Here is a 24,338-nt window from a genome sequence, read left to right as displayed (position 1 = left end):
TTTTTTAACTTCTTCAAAGGAAAAGGGGCTGTAACTTCTTCATTATGACTGCTTTCACTGTCGGATGGTGTAATAAGATCATCCAATTCTTCATTCGTTATTTGTGAAAATTTGTAATCCGTCGCCGCCATTTTCTTTTGGAGTTTGCGCGATTTCTTTGGTTTCATTTGGTTATTTATTTTTTAAATACTACTATCACCAGTGTAATACTTCTTTGGCGAAATGAAGCAACTCCAATGATGGAACACAGCAATAACTTTTATTTAACACTAAAAAAATGGCGACATTCAAACAAGAAGAGAAAACATATTCTAACACTTAAAAATAAATTACATTCTTCGTGCGAGAGTCATACGTGGCACTCGAGTCTGTTTTCAAATATTGCCATTCACAAATACCTTAATGTTCATCTATTTAAATTATTTAAACTACAAAATTTTAATACTATTTAAAGCTGTTACACCAGCACTTTTGAACAAAGCTTTCAGATCGCATAAATTTACGAATGTTAGAGAAAAAAACTCAATCAGGATGTTGGGGTTTTAATTTTTGAATTGAATAGTTAAAAATACTTTGCTTCTTCGCGTACCACACTTTCCTCTTGCATACCACCGGTTGAGAGCCCCTGCCCTAAACTATCTGAGATATGGAGCACTTTATAAGTCTCGATAATATATGTCAGTGCCAGATATAATTTTCGAATATCTAGAGGTGTTTTGGGGGGCTCCCAAGAAAGCGGGGGCCAGAAGCTATAGCTTGTATACCTTATACGTAAATCTTGCACTGCACCTGACAGAGCAGTTAGCAGAGAAATGCAAATTCGTAACTTACCTCATTTTCAGAAATGGTTAGCTTCAGGAAACATGACAATTTAGATATTAGACATTAATTACAAAGCAGCTATCAGTTATTTGTCATCCGCCATTTTTTTTAAACGGGACTCATACACTTTAAAACCCATAAGATCTTCGAATATGTGGCTGTTGCAAGAATTGGGATAACTTACTTATTTTCAAAGCAATTATTTCCAACGTTTTGCAGCTGACTACATAATATAGCTGCTTTCTGAAATAGTAATCAGAAAGTTTGTGTAGCCACAAATATTTTTATAATTTAATCCGCTTTGTGACAAAATGTTTCGTCATATTTCCACCTTACGCGCACAGTTTAAACCATTCTTTTGCATAATTTATTTCCATATTTAATATATCGCTTTTATAACATTTGGAAACTACCGTGAACGAAAAATTCTAAGAATTTCATGTTAAATTTTTATTTTATTTGGAATTGAGTTTATAAAATGTATTTTATTAAAAAAAATCTGTAATGTTATCGTGCATAAAAATTTTTTAATATTAAAATATTAATCAAATTTTTGGTTTAGTTAGAAAATAGTGCCCATATAAAGAATTCCATACAATTTCAAGTATGTACCATTAGCCATTTTTAAAATATCGTGCGCGCAAAGTGGAAACATGACGAAAAATTTTGTCACAAAGCGGATTAAATTACAAAAATGTTTGTGGCAAAACAAACTTTCTAGTTACTAGTTCCCAAAGCAGCTATGTTATGTAGTCAGCTGTAAAACGTTGGAAGTAATTGCTTTTAAATTAAATAAAATATCCCAACTCTTCCAACAGTCACATAGTCAAAGATCATAAGGGGTTTAAAGTGAATGAGCCCCCTTAATGTATTTAGTGCAAGACATGTATATCTTGTCCCCAGAGATTTACGCATATATATAGAATCTCCGTGAATGAATGGTGGGATTTCATGAAGTGTATTTTATTTGAAATGAATTGAAGTATACGTTATGTAACGTAGATTATAGTACTTTTTAATTTTTTAATTCACCCACTTAGAAAGATAGGCTACTGTATGTGCGCCATTAGCAACACGACTGACGTCATAGCGATGTACAGTCCGCTATGACGTCAGTCGTGGCGATACTTTGTCCATACTTTGGTCTCAATCCATACTTTGGCATAACGCTTGCAATTAATTATATAATTCTGACTCAGCAGTGAGTAAGATTATCAGTTCATTGTCTAGAAAAACCTCACTTTTTACAAAATCCCTGAGGAAGAAATCTAGTGGGATGAAATCTGGATTTCCAGCGGGCATTAAGACAGGTTCGTTTCGCCAAACACCGCGCCTTGAAATTGTCGTCTCAGACTCTTTCGCACATGATCCGCAAAGTGGAATGAATGGTGCTCCATCGTACTGAAAGAGGATCTGTAGCTCGACGTATTCCGTTTCCATTTGCTTGATTTGAGGGAACGGAAGGATCTACGTACTGAAGTTGATCTTAGTTTCAACAAAGAGAAAAAGGCCAGAAAAATCATGTTTTTTTTTATCAGGGTGCACGAGATATTAATTATCCTTTTTATCTCGAATATATTCATGTACCACGCAGTTGCGCATGTTACAAAACACATACGCATATTCTTTTTGGAATAACTGAATTAAATAAAAGCACTTTTATATTTACATAATACTTGTATTGCACAATTCACAGAAACCTTATGGAATCCAACCAGCTCTTCTCGGAAACGCTTACACAGTGGCTGTTGGCTATTCTTGACATATTATATTAATCCTAGACATGTACTTCTAGTTAAAGCTTTTTCTGAAAATAAAATAGGGAATTTTATGAAAACGATTTTCAACAGAGAGTTTCCTAAAATGCCTCTTAAAATTAGAGATGGGCCATCCGAGATTTGAAAAGTCGAATCTTCGCGTTCTTTCGTCTTTAGAATAAATAATAAGAACTTAGGAAAACTTTTCAGCCAAAATTTTTGAAAGCTAAAATTTTATTGACCTGTTGGGCCCATTAAAAAAAGAATATTTTTTTTTTTTTTTGGTTTATAGTGGTGGCTACATCCTAATAAATTCGTCAGGAAGTTGTATTTCAGATAATGTGTTTACGTAAGATTACATGAGGAATAATATATTTTCAGATTAATTTATTGGGTTCATTAGCTAATATTTGTTCATATTCTGATGTGGTTGTTCTCATACATAAGGTTTCATGAGGAGTAATATATTTTTAGATTTAAGTTGTTGGGTTCATTAGCTAATATTTGTCAACATTCTGATGTGGTTGTTTTTATAGATAAGGGTTACATGAGAAGGAATACATTTTAGATTAATTTGATTGGTTCATTCGCTGATGTTTGCCAACATTCGAATGCGGTTGTCCTTATCATCATCTTAATATTCTGATAATATATTCGCTGTTCAGCGGACTGTAGCAAAATGCGGCCCGCTCTTGTTTGTAACTTGAATATGAATATTAACTAGATTTTGGTATATGCTTTATCCTCTCCCCCCCTCCCGTCTTTATGTGCGAAACCTTTTGTAAGTGGCATAAAGTAAAGAAGCTGCTTTCTTTAATTTTTATGAAAAACTTTTCAGGCTTTTTTGAGCTTCAGGATCTGTTAGATCACATGAAATAATGCAAAAAATTATAATACCAAAAGCAAGTACGATGCGGTGCCGATATAAATAGAAATAACAGCTCTATAGTAGTAATTGCTCGCTGTTGCATCGTCTGCCATTCTTTAAAATCCCTTGTGGCTGACAGTATAATTTAATTTAGTTATCAACGAGGAATGCGTTCTTTGAAGATGATTTTAATATTTCGGTGTGACTCATGACTGGTATTTACTAGCTTTGATTTTCCCCCGTTCATTGAATATCTCCATATCTTATGAGCATAGCCGTATATGTCCAGCGGTAGCTGTTTTCAGAAATACATTTACCACTTCCAAGTCTCACCATGTTAAACGTAATTATTTCAACTTTTCATGTCTGATTCATTTAAAAGTAACATCCAATGAAATTGCGAAAGAAAAAAAAAGTTTTGCTGTTACTTTTGCTGGACTCGTGGCCTTTCGTATGCATCTTGAAGGACTTTCAAATGAAGCGAAAGAAGTGGCAGAAATTCGGACAGGGAAATCGCGAGTTCCGGAAACACCCACCACTCCAGAAATAAAAATCTTTTCCAGAAAGTCATAAATATTCCTCTTTAACATCTTCTCCAGGGAGAGACGAGAATTTTGCATATGACGCATGGCTTGACGACATCAAAGTGGAGAGAAGTGATGTGGTCTCTTCTCGTCCTCTTCAATTCAGAGAGAAGATTCTTCCACCTCTGTGAGAGATTAGGGGCTCTGCCATATAAAAAGGAAGAAGAATTTATGTAGATGCTAGAGAGAGATCGGGCAACTTTTAATAATGAATTTAGGTTTGGGGGGAAGTAAACCGCCTTCGCGATCTCTGGACGAAATATGTTGAAAGCCGAAATGGAAGTGTTTGGTGATTTGTCTGTTACTTTGCTGATGGCTGCCATTTTCATTTTTAAGGTTATATTTTTCCTTCAGTTAATGGTTCTTAGGTTTGTGTGGTATCTTCTACAAAAAAGAGAAGCGCGTTGTATGATTTTGTCATTTGTAGTATTACCATTAGTATTTGTACATTTGTAGTATTGTAGTGTCATCTATGTAAATACCGCTATAAGCTTTCGGGTTACTTGCTCATTAATGAAAGTTGTAAAACGTTGTAGAACATTCTATCATAACTTAAGAATGCTGTGAATTACTCTGTTGAGTATTAATTTAGTAAAATTTTTCGTTATTTTGAATAATATTAATTCATAGTTCTGATTATACAAAAGTGAATTGTCTGTTGTAGGGCTCGAAATGCTATGCATTATATTTACATTTTTTGTTTACTTTATAATCTCTGAATACTAGCAGTTTAAGCGCTGGATGTCGGTCAGATGGCTCTTCTAAGGTAGAAAGCATTTACATGTTTTGCCGTAATTACCAAGATTAAACTTCATTAATTATCAACCATATTTCCTTAAACTTTCAGGCTGGATGAGTTTTCGTCTTCGAATTAAATGAATATCTAAACTTTAGTAATACAACAGTAAGAGATAAAATTTACCTAAAATATTCTAAAAATACGTTCTAAAAACTTCGCCTTTTATTACAATTAGCTTCTACTACTTGCGGAATCTCATTGATTCAAGTATTTAAATACAGGTTACCGTATTTAATTACATAAAACACATAGGTTCGGCTTCAGCTATCATATATCAGTGCGCGTCAGTCAATACAAAAATTGCTTATGAAATACGCAGGCCGACCTGCGGCCGAGCGGTAAAAGCCTCTGAACACTGGTAGTTCGGTCCGAAGTTCGAATCCTTCGAACGGACTGGTTGCGTGAGCGTTTTCGTAGTTTTTCCTCATGAGTAATTGTATACGAGACAGTTTCCCTTAGAAGGTTGTCCACGAAGGCATCCTTCCTCTTCGACAGATAGCCCACGAGGCTTTGCCGCAATCACATAAACCAAAGCAAGCTAAGTATTTCCGTATAAATTAATAAATTTATTTATATGAATGAGATATAAAATTACTCTGATAGGAGCCTTAAACTGTTTTATCTTAATGGTTATTTATCTGAGGCAATAAAAGCTTCTCAGGTTTTAGTTTACTCTATTAAATAATCGTTTATTAATTATTGGTTTTATCAGCAAAAATTGAACCAGTGTGAGATTTAAGGGCTTATTGTATACAAAAATCAGTTTAGGTTGCAGCAGTGTAAATTTTAGTGGATTTCAGTGTTTTAAATCGGTATAAAGTAATATTTACTTAAGGTGGTGCTAAGCTATTATAAGGGAAATAAGAAGTTTAATATCATAAAATACTAATTTTAAATTAATTAGAAAGTAACCGTTGTATCGCGGCAAGAACCTGAAATTTTAATGTACAGTGATGATTAACGAATATCGAACTTGTACGCAACTTGTGGATGGCGAGCTTTCTTGCAGACTGCAAACAGTGTTTGGTTTTTCATAAATGATACGAATTATAAAAATTTTAAATTACCTTAGATTGTTTGTCTAGCTATTTTTGGAAGAGCTAAACTCTAGTCAATTTTTGAATAAATTATGCATTCCCCAAAACAGAAATAAATGCAAAAGCTGATATAAAATGGAATTCCCAAATTGTATTTACTATCTTCTGCTTCAAGAAAGCTCTCTCAAACCCTTAAGGGAAGAATTAAGAATACTAATAAAAAATAGTCACCATCTACATATCTTAGATATTATTGACAGAATCTTAAGAGCTTCTACACAAAGAAAAATTCAAATTTCTCTGTTATATAAATAGATGGTGAAAAAGATGCTCGATATTTAGCAATGTTTCCAAACATCTTACTATGGTGTTTAATAATATTTAACCATTCTGCAGTCCTTGTGCAACTCTTCTGAATGTTAAGGCATCTTCTGCATTACGTGATGTTTATAAAATATGAGCTTATTTTGTAAACATTTGGCCGCAGCTCATCCTTATTTTCCCACCAGTCACACTGGAGGTTATCTTACGGTTCACTGGTCATGAAGTCTGTTGTCTGGCTAAATGAAAACGACCCCCAGTAATGAAATGGATTTTTTCAAAATAATAAACAAAGAGTAAAAAGAAGAAAAAAAAATCAAACTTAGGGAGAATCAAGGCCATCCCACGTTTAAATTCTCAGTTGCCTGGAATCCGGCCAGGCGTATCTAATGTCGATAATGGTTAGGCCAGGCTCGGAATATAGAAAACCTGACTTGACCCGGTCGGCGTAATGGGCTGTGACAGAAGAGGTTTTCCTGATCTGGTGATGCCTTGGGAACTCATTTTCGATAGTCGAGGAATAGAATTTTTATTTTCGAAACGTCAGTGATAAAAAGAAAAGTCTTGAAAATTCATGTCTCGAGGCAATTAGGTGCAGAGTCTACTAGACTCCAGCAGATTGCACTCTGTGCCCAGTTGTGAGCACCCCACTCGTCACACAAACAGAATCAGTAAAGAATAAAACTGCACAACTTCTTGGTCCTCTGTATTCAAGCTGGAAATCTACTAGTTTTTTGTACAAAAATATGGCACATCAACAGGTGTGTACTAGGATAGATACCTTATGTCGAAACTCTGTTGTTTACTGTACCAAACAAAACGTGACAGAAATATGACAATTTTCCTTGCAACTTACCTCGTTCGGACTGAGTTCACTTGCATAGTTCGTTATACCAGGTTGATTCCTTTATCATTTTCTTAGTATTCCAAATGTCCAACTTAAATATGAGAATTCTTAAAAATTCTTAAAAATTGTTCTTAAAAATTGTCCAGGAAGCATCTTTCCAAGCAAACAGAACCCAAAATCTGAGAAACCATAACAAAATTGTGTGGATACTTGTTGTTGTTGCAATTAATCTCGCTTGTCTGAAATCAGAGGAAGCCCACGAAATTCGTCAGGAGTCAGAAAAGGCAAGGAGCCTTTTTTGACCTGTGGCAAGGAGTCAAAATTGCGCCTGTCGTTGACAAGAGCCTTGGACACCAGACAGGTGACAGTACGACTTAGCTCATTTCCACCCCCAGATTTGAAGGAGAGTACCCCGAGGAAACGAGTATGAAGGTGTCCCACCCCCTCTTTCCCTACCCCACCTACTTCACGAGAAGACTTTCGGCTTGCCACAAATTTTGAGTGTCCTTATGCCGTAAAGACAGTATACATTTACAAACATCCATACCTTTTCTCGGCTTCGAACCCGGACCGTTAGGTACGGTAGTCAGAGTCACTAACCATTATCTCGGTTGAGCGGCTTTGGTACTTCTTTTAAAGGCAGTGGTTTGTGGTTTGTGACTGCAACCTTCAGCTGTGTAGTTCGCAGTGCGTAGTATTTTATATTAAGTTCAAGCGTCTGTCATAGCAATTTATAATGAACTCATGTTGTCTTTGAGGCAGTAAAACTAACAAGCCTTTATATATGTGTAAGGTAAAAGATACCAACGCAAACTTCTAAATTTAATTGTCACTTTTAGTTTTCATTTAATTTGAGAACTTCTCCTCTCTCTGTCTAAAAATAACGCCATGAGTCTAAACTGAGTCATTCAAGGTAATCATGCGATCTTACGTAACGCTTAATGCAGATGTCTCTAGCCCAATCAAAATAATTGTAAAACAAAAGTAACTCGAAACGTTTCGACTCCCTCCCCTTTTCCTCTGCATTACTACTGCGGCACTCTTTCCTCTTTCGCTTATGTTTTCCTCGTGGCAGACGCTTTGCTGCAGTCATCTATGTGTTGCTATGATCGTTTATGCCTGTATAGTATCAAAATTGTAAATATTCTTTTAACAGGCACGATTGGAGTGCCAAGTGAATTGTGGCCACAAATCTGAATTTCTATAAATATAGAATTTTATCCGGCTGGTCTGTTTATTCTTCAAAACGGATTGATGCTCTGAACGTCAAGTATCTACGCCATCAGTACTTTTACGCATCTACATCTCAACGTTATTACATTCAGGTCTTCAAATATGTTGTGCTATCAATACACACGCACATATATATAATTGTTACGAAATGTACAGGCGCGGTAAGATAGCTTCCCTGCAAAGCATTTTTAGGGTTGCCATAAAATGTCAAGGGAAGGCAGGGTTGCCACATTTGGCGAGAAATCGCCAATTTGGCGACAAAATTGGCGATATACCACGGTCGGATGGAGAACCTTCTGGAATGAATTCTTACCGGTTTAGCCCAGAATGTTCTCGAACACAAGCTGAAAGCTATATAAACCCTGCTGGTCCGCAGTCAGTAAGTGGACAAGTAGTATTTACTTGAACGATGAACTTAACAAAAGTGAACATAGAATAGCTTACACAACATCATATACTTTGGGCTATGGAGCTATCAACTGCCTGAACTGATGTGACTGGCTTACTCTGTGGATAAGTGCAAAAATAATACGGACACACATCATTAGGTGTGTAGATAAGAACATGAAGTTATGACGTATTGAAGAAGACATAGGTTTAAAAACTGGTTAATATATAAGTTCCACTCTCCACAACATAGATCCTATCCATGACAATGTAATTATTAATTGATCGTATATTTATTTTTCATACGGATTATTATGTAACAATTATTATATAGATGACATTGTCAATTTAGCATTGTAATATTACTATCATTGATTCAGTCAATGCCGCCTGCGGTGGATGGTAGATTCTTTTCCGTCGCATGGACATATGATTGGTGTAGAACCTTAGGTCGGAGGTCCATGCGACTGCGTATCAATGTGTGTGTGTGCCTCGTCTAGAGTGCGAGTTAGTATCGAGTTGGTGTCTCGTCTAGCGAGTCAATCCCTGCGGAGTCGATCGAGTTGACAGCCGGGCAGCGAGTGCCGAGTGGGTCGTCGAGTTCACCGAAGGAGTCTGTTAGTGCATCGTCGAGAGAGCGTGTTGAGCTCCGGGAACGACTGAGCTGAAGAGTCGGGAGCTGTGCTCTGTGTGTCGTCGAGAGCATCGCGAGTTGTAGCGTGGAGAATCTCGAGAGTACGTGGAGTTCCGAGAACGACCAAGCAGAGTCAGGAGCTGTACTCCAGAAAACAGAGTAGGGTGCTTTGCAGGAGGCTGTCTCCACCGTGATAGCCTGAAGGCTGTGTCACTGATCGTGTCAGCGTGTTTATAGTAGTTCATCGACGACTGTAAAACGTGTTTTGGAGCTGTCCTGACAATACTGGTAAATAAAGTGTGTTTCGATACTTCATCAAATGTCGTCGTTATCCGCTCCAAATCTACGAACCCCGTACGAACGTGAAGGGAAAAAAATCGTAACAGTATATAAGAGAGAGAGATAATAATTTATTTACTAAAGTAATATTGAGTATATTTTATATATATATTCAACCCACTACTATTATTATTATTATATATATAAAGGATCCAGATAATGGAATGACATTTTGTGTTTTCTGGAAAGTATGGTAGCTGTTATTTGTCCATTAATTTGATATATGTCTTTTGTGTGACATACAGACTTGACGAAATGTGCATTTTCATTTCAACTTTAAGGGTGGATTGGCTGGCTCCAGGATGTCCGTTGGCGCCTGTTGCATGTAGGCCTTCGCTACGAAATAGCATCTTAGGATTTACAAATAAATGCTGTAGGTCTAACCGAGCAGAAAACAAACATTGCTAAGTTAATGTTCCGTAGGCAATCAAAGAGCATCTCGAAAATTCATCTTTCAGTTTTATATTTTTTAAAAGATATATTCTGAAATCGGAGGGATTTTCTACCTAATGGGTGTTGTCTTCTTCACAGGAAGTCTCTGTCCTCAATGACTTTTCAGTTGGTCATCCTTACACGCATCATTTAGTTGGGGCGTATTTTCTGCTTCACTTTTTATTAAAACATTTCTTTGGCTCTTTTCTAAAGAATGTAAAGAAAATTATATGAAATAAAAGAAAAGTAATAGCAAGTCGAAGGCATCGGAAGTCTGAAACTTTGATGAATTATTCTGGGTTTTGTGAAATAAAAATATCAGAAGGCACAGAAAAGTGTTCGACGATATTTATTAGTAAATATTAAACGTTTCTGAAAAAGCAAGAAAGGAACAAAAACTGCGCAAAATTTAAGCAAGCTTTACTTAAGTGAAAACTATAAATTACTGTTAGTTAATATGCAGAGCAGCTGCCGTGATCTTTCTTAAGGCAAAAGATTATTTACAATTACGACTAATCCTTAATTTTCTCAAATCTCAATTCTAGAAGATTCTAAACTCATTTCCGTCTTGACTGTTTCAGATTCTAATTCAGAAGACAAACAACAAAAATCAGCGTTATATTTACAAAATTTCCCCAGGACTAGTTTCGATGGTTTTACCGAACCACCATCCTCAGCTGCAAAACCGCAAATGAACAAGATAGGAAAAAATTATTAGATAAGATAAGAAAGCCTGGACAAGAATAAGCAAGTGGCACCATCTGTTGGTGAAACCAGAACTAAAACATAATTTCTTTAAAGGCCGAAGGCAAATTTGGATTGGAATTAAGATCGTTAACTAGAACAGAAAGATTTTTATGAATGTGAAATGCCTCTAGAAAATCCAGTTCTCGAATGGAAGATGTTTTTTGAATAATTTTGGCAGCAGAAAAATTGAAAGTGTGATTTTCGGACCAACAATGTTGCGCAACAGAAGACTTCTGTGTTTCCTTTCTTCTAACATATGCCTCATGTTCCTTGACGCGAAATTTTAAGGCTCTCTTAGTTTGGCCAATGTAAATTAAACCACACTGGCAAGGAATCCTATAAATACCCCAGGAATTCATATCCGGAATGGGGTCCATAAGTATGGAACTCGGAATTTTATTGATGGGAGAATAACCCGAAAGTTAAATTTCTGCAAAATATGGGCAACTTTATAGCTAATTGATGGAAAGAAGGGAATGACAACAGAATTTTTATAATCTCCTAAAACAAGAGTGTGCCTTTTAGTGTGTTGAGATGAGAACTTTTTTTCAGATTCTTCAGCTAAAATAATACGAATGTTATGTTATCTTTACATAAAGTACTTATAACATATTGATCTACTTTAAGTATTATTTTAAGATACTCTTTTTTTAAGGGTCCGATGGGTTTCCCCAAAAATATCTTATAGTTCTAAATGTTCCGTGAGCAGTGAAATTCGCTATGACGTATCTTCTATTTTAGAAGCGTACCAGATTTCTTAATGCGCAATCCCAACGTAGAATATTAGATTAATTTTTAAGGGCCTTTAAATTTTTGACTTAAAGGATTTTGCTTATTTTAGCACTTCAACTAAGAAACGAGTTTAAATTTATTTTTAAAACTTTCGTTAGATTAGTAACTGCAGTAACAGAATATTTTATTATTTAGTTACCTATGTTCTTAAGCGATATTTAACGGAACACCAAATAAAGTTATGCGTGAAAATGCAAAATTTAAGTGCCGATCTGTTTCGAATATAAGACAATTTTCACAAAAATTCCCTTCTGAAAAACCGTAACTCTTACATATAATCTAGCTGACATTAGAAAACATTATTAAATTAATTTATTACTTATTTCTTAACTTTTGCACTAAACAGAAAGCTGCTTATTCGATTTTATTACGAAATGCAGTATTCAGATCATTTAGTCATCTTTCTGACAAAAAAAGGTTACATTACATCGAAAACCAGCTATTTACATCCTGTTTTGATAAATGCATTTTTTTCCCTTTTCTACGCATTATTTATTTAAATTCCAGTGAAGAATTACTTGTTCTTTCACGTTACATACTATAGAATGATAATGTTTTTATTCATTTTACACGGGGGTTTAATCATGAGTAACTTTATTCTAGATATAAATTCAACTTCATCTATCATGTATCAGATTTAGCTTTAAAATTATCTTACTTAGTTGGAAATATGCATAAACTAAAGTATTTCCCATAAAAGAAATATTTGTACAGTTTTCAGGAAACCTAAGTTTATTCGAAAGTGTGTGTCGTATATCGAATACAATCTTCAAACTGTGTTCCACGGAACCTCGGGATTTCACGAGTCAAAATAAAAATTTCGAAAATTATAAGCATTCAGACTAGTTGACTAGTGTTATTAATTAAAAAATCTGATGTGTACCACCACATGACTTCCTCGTCCGGAATATTAAATTATACGCATTATTCTTGCATTTCATTTAAACTTATTGGATTGAATTAAACCTACTTCGCCGACAGCGCATAAACCACAATAGAATAAATGCATTCTTTAAAATTCACTTTGTTTACCACGACACTCTGGCGCTAGATTCACTTAACAGTACTATATTTCGTTCATATTATAACTCAGAATGCACAAAATTTATATCATTTAAAGAATAGAATTATCTAATCGTTGCCAAATGTTCTATTCAAATACTATAATAAATCTAGAACGATGTATAAAAGAAATTAAGCAAATAAAACAAAAAAGAAACAGTTCTTCACAGACGATTGAGTATTTCTCATTCAATTAATTCAGTTCTCACTTCGCGAGAAGGCAAAAATACATAAAAACTCAAAATATCTATATTAGAAATTAGGAAGTAAATCTTAAACACTTATTTCCTCGAAAAAATTCCAGAAAGGATTAAGCATGATTTAATTGACAATAATAAATGAAGGCGTTATCTTTGTTGTTGCGAAGCTAAGTTACTCTAGATTGGCAACAGATCCATTAGTCTGCTGTTTCAAATGTAAACAATCAATGGCCGCCATAAAAATGGGCTTAGCGGCACCTAAACAACTTTAAAATTGTTGATAATTCTAAAAATATTGCATACAGATTTACTAAAGGCATAAAAACCTTAACCTGAAGATAAAAACAACATAATTCAATCATTTTTAAAGGAAAAAATGTACAATTTACAAGCATATAAGAGTAAAGAAACTGAGATCGCTGACCCGGGTAACAGAGTGGATATATATATAAATAAATTTATATACGTTTGGTGCGGCCGATTGCAACCAAAATACGAGGTGCACATCTACATGTTATAGCAGTCCTATATACAAAATTTCAACGTTCTGAGGCTACTCGTTTTCGAGTTATGCGAGATACGTAGGTACGTACGCACGTACGTACAAAAATGTAAAGATACATTTAGTTATACATTAGATTTAAAACTCAACATATGGTAATCATACTTCAGAGAGAATTACATGCAATACGTTTCAAAACTGAACAGTTTTCTAATGAAAAATGAACTGAATTTAGACGATAGTAGTAAAAATTATAAAATGGAGGACCTTTTTTTAATTGAAGAAAACTATAGGAGGTTGTTTCCCAAAAGAAGAGACTGCGTATGATTGGATAAAAAAGTATTTTCGAGTATGGAATAACTTATCGACGTATCAACAGATTCGATGTTAAAACCAAAATTTAATCAAGTGTAGCCTCTAAAGTTTTTGTTCTAGATTCATACAGAATACCTAGAAGTTTCTCGTACAGCTATGAGCTTTTTAATGCGCTAAGCTTTAAATGAATGAGATGTAACGCTGTTAAGTGGACCTAGCGCCAGAGTGTCGCTATGGTAAATAACTAAAGTGAATTTTAAAAAGCGCATTTATTCTGTTGTGGTTTATGCGCTATCGCCGAAGTAGATTTAATTCAATTCGATAAGTTTAAACGAATTATCATTGAAGTTATTAAATTATATCATATATTGACTCAGCATAGCATCCACAACAAATTCAGTTTCTACGCCTTCAGTGTCTTTTTGCCGAGTGGAACCAAAAACAAACTTTTAACTTTTTTGTACCAAAAAATCTGCCTTTTTGCCTGCTGGCCGAATTGCTTGTTTTTGCGCAGAAACTCTAATTTTAATTGTAAAAATTGTTTTTTTAATTATTTAACTGTTGTTGGTGTTTTATATTTTTCTATATCTTTTAATTTTTAACGAAGGTATTTTGAGTTTTTATGTATTTTGGCCTTGCCGCGAAGCGAGAACTGAATTAAATGAATGAGAAATGTTTCTGTAACGAAATTCGAGGAAATAAATATTTCGCATTAGCAGCAAATATTGTCGCCAGTCTGACTCGAATTGGTTTGGTTTAATTGATTACGGCAAAGCAGACTAGGGCTATCTGCCTAAGGGGAGAAATGCCTTCGTGGGGGTCTTTCTAAGGAAAACTGGCTCGTATACACGTTACGCATGGGGAAAACCACGAAAACGCCCATGCAGCCAGCCCGTTCGCGGGATTCGAACCTCGGACCGAACTACCAGTGTTCAGCGACTTTACCGCTCGGCCGCTGGTGGGCCCCAGTCTGACTCGTACAGAAGAGAATGTTTACGAGTAGCGCATGCGTATTAGGTAAGCGGCGCTGAATTGTCTCCTTTTATATACATCGTTTTAGATATATTATTGACGAAGTAAGATTCAGTAAGTTTAAATGAAATGCAGAAAAAAATGAGTATTATTTATTATTCTGTATGTGGTGTACACGTCAGATTTTTTCTACTCGGGTGAAAAATATATTCCATATCGTTTTGTTATAACAACAGAAATGTGTGTGTTTTAACTTATAACACAAGAAGATATCACCTAAATGTATAAAAGTTCAGCTCAGAAAACAGTACAACATAGTTCGAATTACGTACGATGTTACGTCTTTCAGACTTTTCCTTTCCTTTCAGACTTAACCTTTTCGCTTAAAGCATAAGTAGCACTAGCTTCTCATGTTCAGGGCCGTTTCGTAAATAAATGTGCATTATTACGTCATTTTAGAACTCCACTTTTATTACTGAAGCGAAACCACCTGGTTCTGAGAGTTAAAGTAACCTCGAAGCCAAGAGGTTAAGATAGGGATTTAAAAGTTGACCACGGGAATAACACTCCGAATTTACTCTCATTTTCTCACAGTTTAAAGATTATCATCTGAAATTCTCGCTGCTTCAGTGCTCAGGAGGCCAATTATTGTGAATGGAAATTAAAAAGAGGCATCTTCAGCAGTCAGTTCTGTCTCGGTATCTTGAACCACGTGGGAAATCTGCCTTGTCACGAAGTGTCAGCGAACTTGAGGGTTGTTCGTATTATTGTACCAAAGTGGACACAAATCTGAGCCAAAGCAAGGGTTATTTGGAATCTCGGTGTGTGTGTATGTATGTGTATGTTTTACAATTCAACCTTTTTGCTTCAGTGATCTCAACGTCTGTATGAATAATCTCTTCTTTCAAAATCTCTTCAACATTTTTCACTGTTTGGACTTATTAAATATAGATATCTATTCACGAAATGTTAAGTTAGAGAAAATGTTAAAATTTTTTTGGTTTGAAAAGTTATTTTTTCCCATTAAATTTGAGTAAAACTCTATCGGTTTTGTGGGCAACAGGTCCATCTTCTTCAGAAACAAAAACGTTTTGGTTTGAAATGTTTATAATTATAGCTGCCGATTTGGGGTGGTTGGAGTTACTGAGAATTCGAAAAAATCTTCCGAGGTGAAGGTGGCGCCTCGTCACTTAGCGCCGCCTCGTCACTTAATATGGATGGTTTAAAAACGAACGAAACTTTAATCAGAATCGTAGGATTCATGCAGTAAAAAACCAGAGCTCATTCAAAATAAAATATGTAATGACCCTTTCCACTCAAGGAAAAATATAAAATAATAATAGATGTACTAAACTCATCATCTTAACCTCATCGTGGGCCCACCAGCGACCGAGCGGTAAAATCGCTGAACATTGATAGTTCTGACCCGGGTTCTATTCCATGCGAACGGGCTGGCTGTATGGGCGTTTTCGTGGTTTTAGCATGTTTAATGTGTATACGAGCAAGTTTCCCTTAGAAAGATCCTCCACGCAGGCTGCCCTGTCCTTAGGCAGATAGGCGTAGTAATGTGCTTTGCCATAATCTACCAAACTAACTTAACCCCGTCGTCATTGGCTTGTCGCAAATTCATTACTTTATATTCATCCTAATTCTTTATTCCATAACATAAAAATAAGGAATTTTCATATCTTTATACCCCGATTTGTCATAAATACGTTAGCAGCGGCAGTATGTAATGTTTGTAGCTTTTAGATCCGGATTATAGATCATTCCGGATTATGGACGTCCGTATTAAAGACTTTTGACTGTATACGAAAATAAATTTGTATTAAATTCAAGTAAGCACAGAAAACAATACATTAAGCATAAGACAAGCATTTATAACGGAAATAAAAATTCATTTGCCTATGACTATTCGTAAACACCTTCACATGGGCATATGTACGTCTTGATGACTCTTGCATTCTTCGTGATATAAGCTGAACTTTTATAAAGGTGCCGTTTACCTTTATGTGCTTGTGTTCGGGCACCCTTGTGTCTTGGGGGTTTGCTTATTTTTCCTTGAGAGTCACAAGTCCTTGTGTCTTGGGGAAAAATGAGCACCTTTTTGAAAATTTACTGCGGCTGTCAGACCAATTCCGTCCACCCTTAGCTGCCGATCTTTCGGCTTAGCCTGTCAAATATATTAGTATCACTCTGTGAAGACGAATCATGTATTTTTTTGCATGAGTTTAAAAGCCACTGCTATAGAATTCAAGAAGTGTCTTCTTTGGCCAATTATACGGAAACACTATTCTGTTACTTCTTTCTTAGCTTTCTGTTTTGCATATCAAAACTAGTCTGTAAAACCATGTATAATAGTATTTAATTGAACAGCGAACAAGATTTGTAAATATGCACTCTGATAGATACTGCAGTTTTCATTTGAATGGCTCAGACTGTTGAAAAAGTTTCGGGGCAGATATCGTAGTTCATCCATAGCAAACTCTTTGAAAAGACTTCTAAGAATGATACTTCTAAGAATGATAACTGCCTAATAGCTACAACAATTGAAAATAATCCGTGCTGTAATTGCTAAGATATTGGGAAAAAAAAAAAAAAAAAAAAAAACGAATTCCAGCATTGAAAATCAACTCCACCTATTATTCGATATTACTTTTTTGTCATCTCGGTAAATGTAACACAGATATCGGGTTGGCAAGAAAATACTTTAAATTTTTTTTTAGTGTGAAACAAATCTCGATTTTTTTTAATACAAAATATGAATTTTAATCAGTCAAATATTTTCCATTCTGTTCGATGAACTTTTGCCGTCTTTCTGGTAACTTCATGTTTCAGTGCCCATAGAACTTCTGGCCTTTATCAGGAAAAACTCAACGAAGTGCGATTTGAGGTCATCTTTCTTACTGAAATTACTACCATTTAAGAAGCTTCGTAAACTTCGAAATAAATTATATCCGATGGACAAGTTCGGGGCTGTACGGGAGGAGATGTGACATCATTTCCCAATCAAGCACCAATAATTTCGTACATGGTGCTGAACGATGTGTGAGGTCTCGCATTTTCAAAGTGGACCATGATTCCTTTTCCATTTGCCAATTCTTGCCTTTTCTCTTTGATTGCTTCATAAGTTTTTGGCATAAACAGCTGAAAATACATTCCAGCTTTGTAATCCCACCAAATTTATAGCATTATCTTTTTTCTGATGCAATTTAAGTTTCGATATGATTTGTGCTAATTCATCATGCTGGACTTTTTCTGTTATTGTTGTTGTAGATGATCCATTTCTCATCACCAGTGATAATTCCTTTCAAAAACATTACATTTGAATTCATTACGTTTGAAATGCATATACAAATATTAGTGCGTTATGTTAAGTAAATTTCTTTTAATTTATGCAGAACCCAAGTATCGAGCTTCTTAACGAGTCCCAAGAAATAAGAATTCCAAATATTGTGTGTGATACTTTTAACCTTTGTGCAATCTCTCGCACACTTATATGACGATTTGATTTAATTATGGCCTTAATTTTATCATCAACTTCAGAAGATCGGCTAGAACATTGGCAATCTTCAGCTGAAAAATCTTCAAAATGAAATTTTTTTAACAGATCCTTGCACATACATTCTGTTAAACGATCAACATCATAAAATTCATATATATCTTTGTGAGCCTCAGCCGCTTTCTTTATGCAAATAAAAAAGTAAAGTTTGTGGAAAATGTTTATTTTAGCACCCCTATTCTTAAATTGAATGTAAACTCACCATTGTAAACAATACGCGTAATTTGTTTCTATAGCAACGTATTCAAGCGTCAGCTGCCAAATGTCAATGGAAAAAAATTACAAGTTGAATAATAACAACAAAACGAACTTAACTTTATGTATTTGAGCAAACCGAAATTTCTTTCTTTCCAACCCAATAGTAGAGTAAAGTCGGCACTTTTTTAATTTTCCCCTCTTCAATAATATTTAATCCCACGTATCTGTAATGTAATATTGCATTTGCTATCTCTTTTATTCAACTGCCAACTGCGATTTTTATAGTTCCTATTAGTAATACATCATCAAAACATGAAATCACTATATACCTCTAAAATAATTTATTCTTTAGGTCTTAATTCTAATTTATGACACAGTTGTATTCTTATGTAGAAAATGTGATAATTAGCATCATAAAATAAAACCCTGGCACAGGCAGTAGGGAAAAAAAAGGAAATTAGAATTAATAAAAAAGGGAAAAACAAAGGGAAGTGCGCCGACTTGTCAAGAAATTTCCATTAAAATCAGTTAAAAGAAACGACGGGGAGTGTTAGTAATAAAAGCCAGGAAACGAGGTTAACAATGTGTGGTTAACAACTATGTTGCTGTTAAAAACATAAACTAGTTCACGTCCCACAAATTTTTAATTAAAATGTCTAATTCTGCATACTTATTAATTTTTTCAAGAGGAACAGCTCACTTTTTGTTAACGACGAATTTCTGACCTCTTTGTATTGATGACATCCTCTTTTGCTGGTAATTATGTACCATTTTATTCTTCCATAAAAAGAATTCTAATCTTCAAGTCTTCTCATCTTTGAACTGTCAATTTTCTTTTCCGAATTATTACTTTCTGTGCGAAGCATAGTAATTTCAGTTTGTTTTCAATTTTATTTTGACTGTATGATTATGGTTTTGACTCTTTGCAGCTTCTGAAAGTAATACCATGTAATAAATTTAAGTTACAATATGTATTTTCCTGCGCGATTTTTTTTAATATACGATTCTTTGTTTCAAAAGAGTAAGTTCTTCAGGAAGCTCTCTTCGTATCTGAAATTTTTGGTTAAAATTAAAATCAATCGTGGCAGCTTTAATGCCAGAATGGTACTTGTTTCTGATAAAAACTGAGGACATTGCAGATTATTCTTGAAACAAGACTCTATCAAAGCATATTCTGGTATGTAGACAACATGAGTTTTTAGAAAAGTAGTTTTTGCTACGAAACGGAGGTCTTTTAAACCTTTATTTCTTAGGCAAACTATAGGGGGATAGTTTAAAGGTCTATAAATTCTTGACCAATATTCAGAATAAGAAGCCACACAGCAAATGCCTGTGGAAGCGACTATGCTCAGTCTCAGAGAAAGGGTATATATGCAAGAAAATTGTCAAGGCTCCTAAAAATAGATTGGAAGGAGCCATCCTTAAGAAAAAAACAGAGGAAATAAAGCAAACCCAGATTGTGGTTCAGAATTACATGAATTGGATTTATACCTCAAATGCTTGAAAGTAAAAAATTCTCCAGGTGAAGAGAATATGCTTCCGGAATTCCTTAAACATCTTGGTGAAGTGGCAAAGAAGGTCACCTTAAGAATTTTTAAATATTGGAACACAGGATTGGTCCCCCCAATGGAGAAAAACCACTATCATCCCACTACTAAAGAATAATAAAGACCCTCGGTTGCTCAATGTCCCTTACTAGCATCATGGGAAAGAAAAGGAAGAGACTTTTGATAAATCAGTTAAGCTAGTACCTCGAGAATTATAATCCACTTGCCATTGGGAGGCTGGTTTCCTAAAAATTAGATTAACAAATGATCAGGTGACTTTGTTTAGCCAGTTTATTAAAGAGACACTGGATAAAAAGAATACACTGGCAGATATATATCTAGACTTCAAGAGCGCATATGATTCCATATTGAAGGAAAGACTCTCGCAAAAATTGCTGAATTTTGGCATTACATGTTCAATTGGTTTCGGTCTTTCTTTTGTCAAAGAATATGTAGAATCAAGTATGAAAATGAATTTTTACAAACTTGTCTCCCCCAAGGAGCCGTAAGCAATTGCACCCTCTTTGATGTCTATATCAATGATTTAATTGAGATTCTAAAGGCGATTAGTGGCATTAAATGTCGTTAATTTGTGATTGACATAGTGATCAGGACCCAGGCACCCAAGAAAAATGCGAAGACCTTTGTTGAGGAGACACTCAACAAAGCACTAAGTATTCTTTCAGAATGGTGAAGTGCCAATATTATGACCATTAACTTGGAAAAAAAGTCTGCGCAGTCCTTTTCTTCAACACACCAGAGTTTTTGTCTGGATCTGAAATATCGAAACAACTCCATTGCATATGCAGGTATTGTTGCTTATTTAGATACAATGGTTGACAGAAAATTGCTTTGGAAGCAGCATATTCAGTTTCAGAACGGTCCTCAAAAAGACTGAATATATTGAAGCGCTTTGCAGTCTTGTGAGCTTTGAGTCATGTGGCTTAGTTCCTGCTCCACTTTCAATATTACTTACAAAACTTTTCTGTTGCAGCTTGTAGGGTTTATATTTATTTTAACTAACATTTATTTTAAGTTTAAACTACGTTTCCTGTCAAGCCTTACTTTCCCCTGGAACTGCCAATGCCAGAGTATGTAAATTTTTAGTAGAACGCACAAGAATTCAAATTATCAGCGGAAGTATTCTGAGTTAAATAGAAAGGAAACGAGTTCGAAGTGTGCTTTTCGTACTTCACGAGCGCGGAGGTAGTTAGTCAGAAATTGAAGAACCACGCGTTTCGGCCTGTGTGCTTGCCTCGGCCAAATTGTTAATCTTTCAACGTGGTATTCAGAGTTTTCTGAATTATCGCGGTATTGTAAAACGCGGTGGGGTTAGTTACGTTTAGAGAGCCTCGTAGTTAGCCTCTTGTTATTATCTCTTTTTAGTTTCTTAGTTTTATTTTACCGCCGGGTCGGCGTAGTTTGTGAGCGTCAAGAGCACGCATTTGTAATTTCTAAAGTTGAATAAAAAGGGACTTAAACCCTTCTCAAAACTCTGTCTAATATCCAGTTTCAGCAGTCACCACTTTGTTGCGTGCAGGTTGGAGGCGCGCAACTGTACCAGCTTTTGACGTACTATTTCGAACCCCTTATAACAATATCAAATTCTCTGCTTAAAAAACTAGAAAGTCTACAGAACCAAGCATTAAGGCTTTGTATTAGTGAAATCCACGCTTGTTGATACAATGTTGTTTTTGACAAAAAAAAAAAAAAAAAAAAAAAATTCAAAATATTATTCAAGAGAGAGCTTCAGTACTTTATGAAAAACTTATTAGACTTGAGGATACTTTTTGGACAGATTATCTGCTCGAAAATAGAAACCTCAGGGATGGATTTTCCCAAGGGGTTTGGGCCCACAAAAAAATATGAATTTTAGAAGAAACGCAACTGCTGGCGAAACCCAGAAATCCCATGGAACTAACTGATGGGTCCAGAGGCAAACTTAAATTTGACTCGATTCATCTCAAAAAAGGACACTTCACCGAATGTGCAAAAATGTGTCGATTTGGAAACTTTTGAGACTGAATACCCGGAAAATGAGTGGTTGAGTCTTTATACGGATGGATCTCAGCTTTCAAGACATGAGAAGGTTGGAGCCGGAGTTTTCTGGAAATTATTTTCCTTCTATGCACCAGTTGGGAAGTATGGTACTTTACTGCCTTTGACGGTGAAGTGGGAGCAATCCACATCGCACTTAAACAGTTAACTTGCCATCTGAGCAGATTTAAAAATGTATACTGTGAAATTCACAGGTTGCCATTCAGTCCATCAGTTCTATTCAGGCTCTGCTGTCACAGTACGAGATTTTCCAATGTCAAGAGCTACTTTTCCTTGTGGTCTGGCTTCTGGTTTTGCAGTAGATTCCTGGCCATTGTAATTTTCCTGGTTACGATCAGGCGGAAATGAGAAATCTCTTTTCCTCACCTTTAAACTGTTTATAAGACTATTTATGCAATTGACATACCAAGATGAACTCCTGTGCAAAACTGAAGCCAAATGTGGAAAAAATTGTCTTTTAGATAGATGTACGTGAAAAACCAGGTTAGGAGGCAGTGTTTGATTTTCGCCTACTTACCGGACATGACTGTCTGGATGCTCATCTGTGTCGTTTTAATATTCGCACTAATGCCGCCTGCCACTTGTATGACAAAAACAAGCTTATGGACCATAATCACCTGCGTATCTTCGAAGCTGTCCATAGAGATACTGTTACTTCTAGATATTGGGAAGCTGGATGAATCTTGGGGCGATAACCTCCGGTTATCTCTTGAACTTTCTGATGTTCTTTCTACTACTTGTATTTATTCTTTATTATTATTATTATTTTAATTTGTTCTGTTTCTACTACTTGTTTTTATTCTTGTTCATGTGCTCCATCACTGGAAAATAAAATAAAAAAGTTTTTGATATGAAAGTTAAGAAATGTTTGCGCTTTCTGAATTGACAATTAGGAACTATTTATACTTTTTATTTGAAATTAGGAACTATTTTTACTTTTTGCATAAAACATTTAGACATATAGAAGTAAGTCTAAATAACAAGTAGTAGAATAGAGTTACATAATTTCGTATTAGTTTAGACATAATTTCGTATTGCAGCAAAATTTAATATTGGATATAATTTATAAAATCAAATATCATTAAAAATTTTAAATCGTATATATTTTAAGTCATATGTTTATGCATAATTTCGAATTAGAACAAAATTTTAAATCGTATATAAGTTTCTTTTCGGCTATTTAGGTTTTCATAATTGACTTCTTAATTAGTTATTTTGCGTTTATTTTTTTGATATCCATCATGCACTCTTTAAAGCTGATTCTTAAGTATTTATTATATATACAAAAATTTTTATTTTTTAGAGTTTATTGCATAGAGATTTGATCCCAGCAATCATTATTGACATTAATAATTTCTGGAATCAAGTTATTTTGCGTTTATTTTTTTGATATCCATCATGCACTCTTTAAAGCTGATTCTTAAGTATTTATTATATATACAAAAATTTTTATTTTTTAGAGTTTATTGCATAGAGATTTGATCCCAGCAATCATTATTGACATTAATAATTTCTGGAATCAAGTCTCTATGCAATAAACTTGTTTTTTTTTTTAAATAATACTTTGAGTTGTTGATATGTATTTCACTTACATATATCAATAGCTTTAATTAATAAGGGGCTGTAAATACGTTTATAAATTGCAAAATATTCTTTAAACGCATATTCTCTCTATATTTCACTGTTGTAAATGCTACATTTATTACGCTGCATTTTAAATTAAAATGAAATTTAAGCTTAAAAAAAAATTAAATCCGTTTTCATTAAGAAAGTGCTAATAAGCAAAAAAAGGGAATTTCATAATAAAAAGTTATAAACTTTAAAGTTTATGCAATTTAAATGAAATCCGAGTTTTTGTTACTGGAGGAATAAAATCTTGGTATTGATAAAAATACTTCCGAATACTCTGTTAAATTTTAAAGAGATGAATATAGCTGTTGAGATATATCTGAATCGCTAATTCATTTTGATTGCGTTTTTATGTGTTTCGGTTTCGTTTTAATGTTTATCCTTTGGGAGAAACTTCTAGGTATTCTGCATGAATCTGCAGCTAAAAATGTAGAAGCTGCTTTTTCGTAAATTTAGATTTTAATGTCGTATCTGTTCGATATGTCGATAAATTGTTCCCTTTGCTTCATTAGCAAATCCTCTGATTTATCATAGTACTCGAACGGATATATTATTCAGTAACAGTGAATTTTCTGTTCTGGGAAATATTTTGTTTTCTTCAAATTAAAAAAGTGTTCCATTATACAATTTTTAGAAGTTCCGTTAGAAAACTGATTAGTTCTGCAACGCATTCCATGTCGTACTTTTTGACATA

The 24,338-nt window shown here is 34.7% G+C and overlaps 1 protein-coding gene across 2 annotated transcripts in view; it reads left to right on the top strand.

Annotated features, from left to right (window-relative positions):
* Positions 1 to 24,338, top strand: part of svp (COUP transcription factor 2) — a 253,462-nt gene that overhangs the window by 20,009 nt on the left and 209,115 nt on the right. The gene's annotated exons all lie outside the window — the stretch shown is intronic.

The sequence above is a fragment of the Stegodyphus dumicola genome, chromosome 6 (assembly GCF_044657685.1).
Source record: "Stegodyphus dumicola isolate Sdum_Otavi_A_Nest chromosome 6, ASM4465768v1".
In the NCBI taxonomy this organism is placed as follows: domain Eukaryota; kingdom Metazoa; phylum Arthropoda; class Arachnida; order Araneae; family Eresidae; genus Stegodyphus; species Stegodyphus dumicola.
Note: the sequence above shows the minus strand (reverse complement) of the source record. Positions and strands in the feature narration are given on the sequence as shown.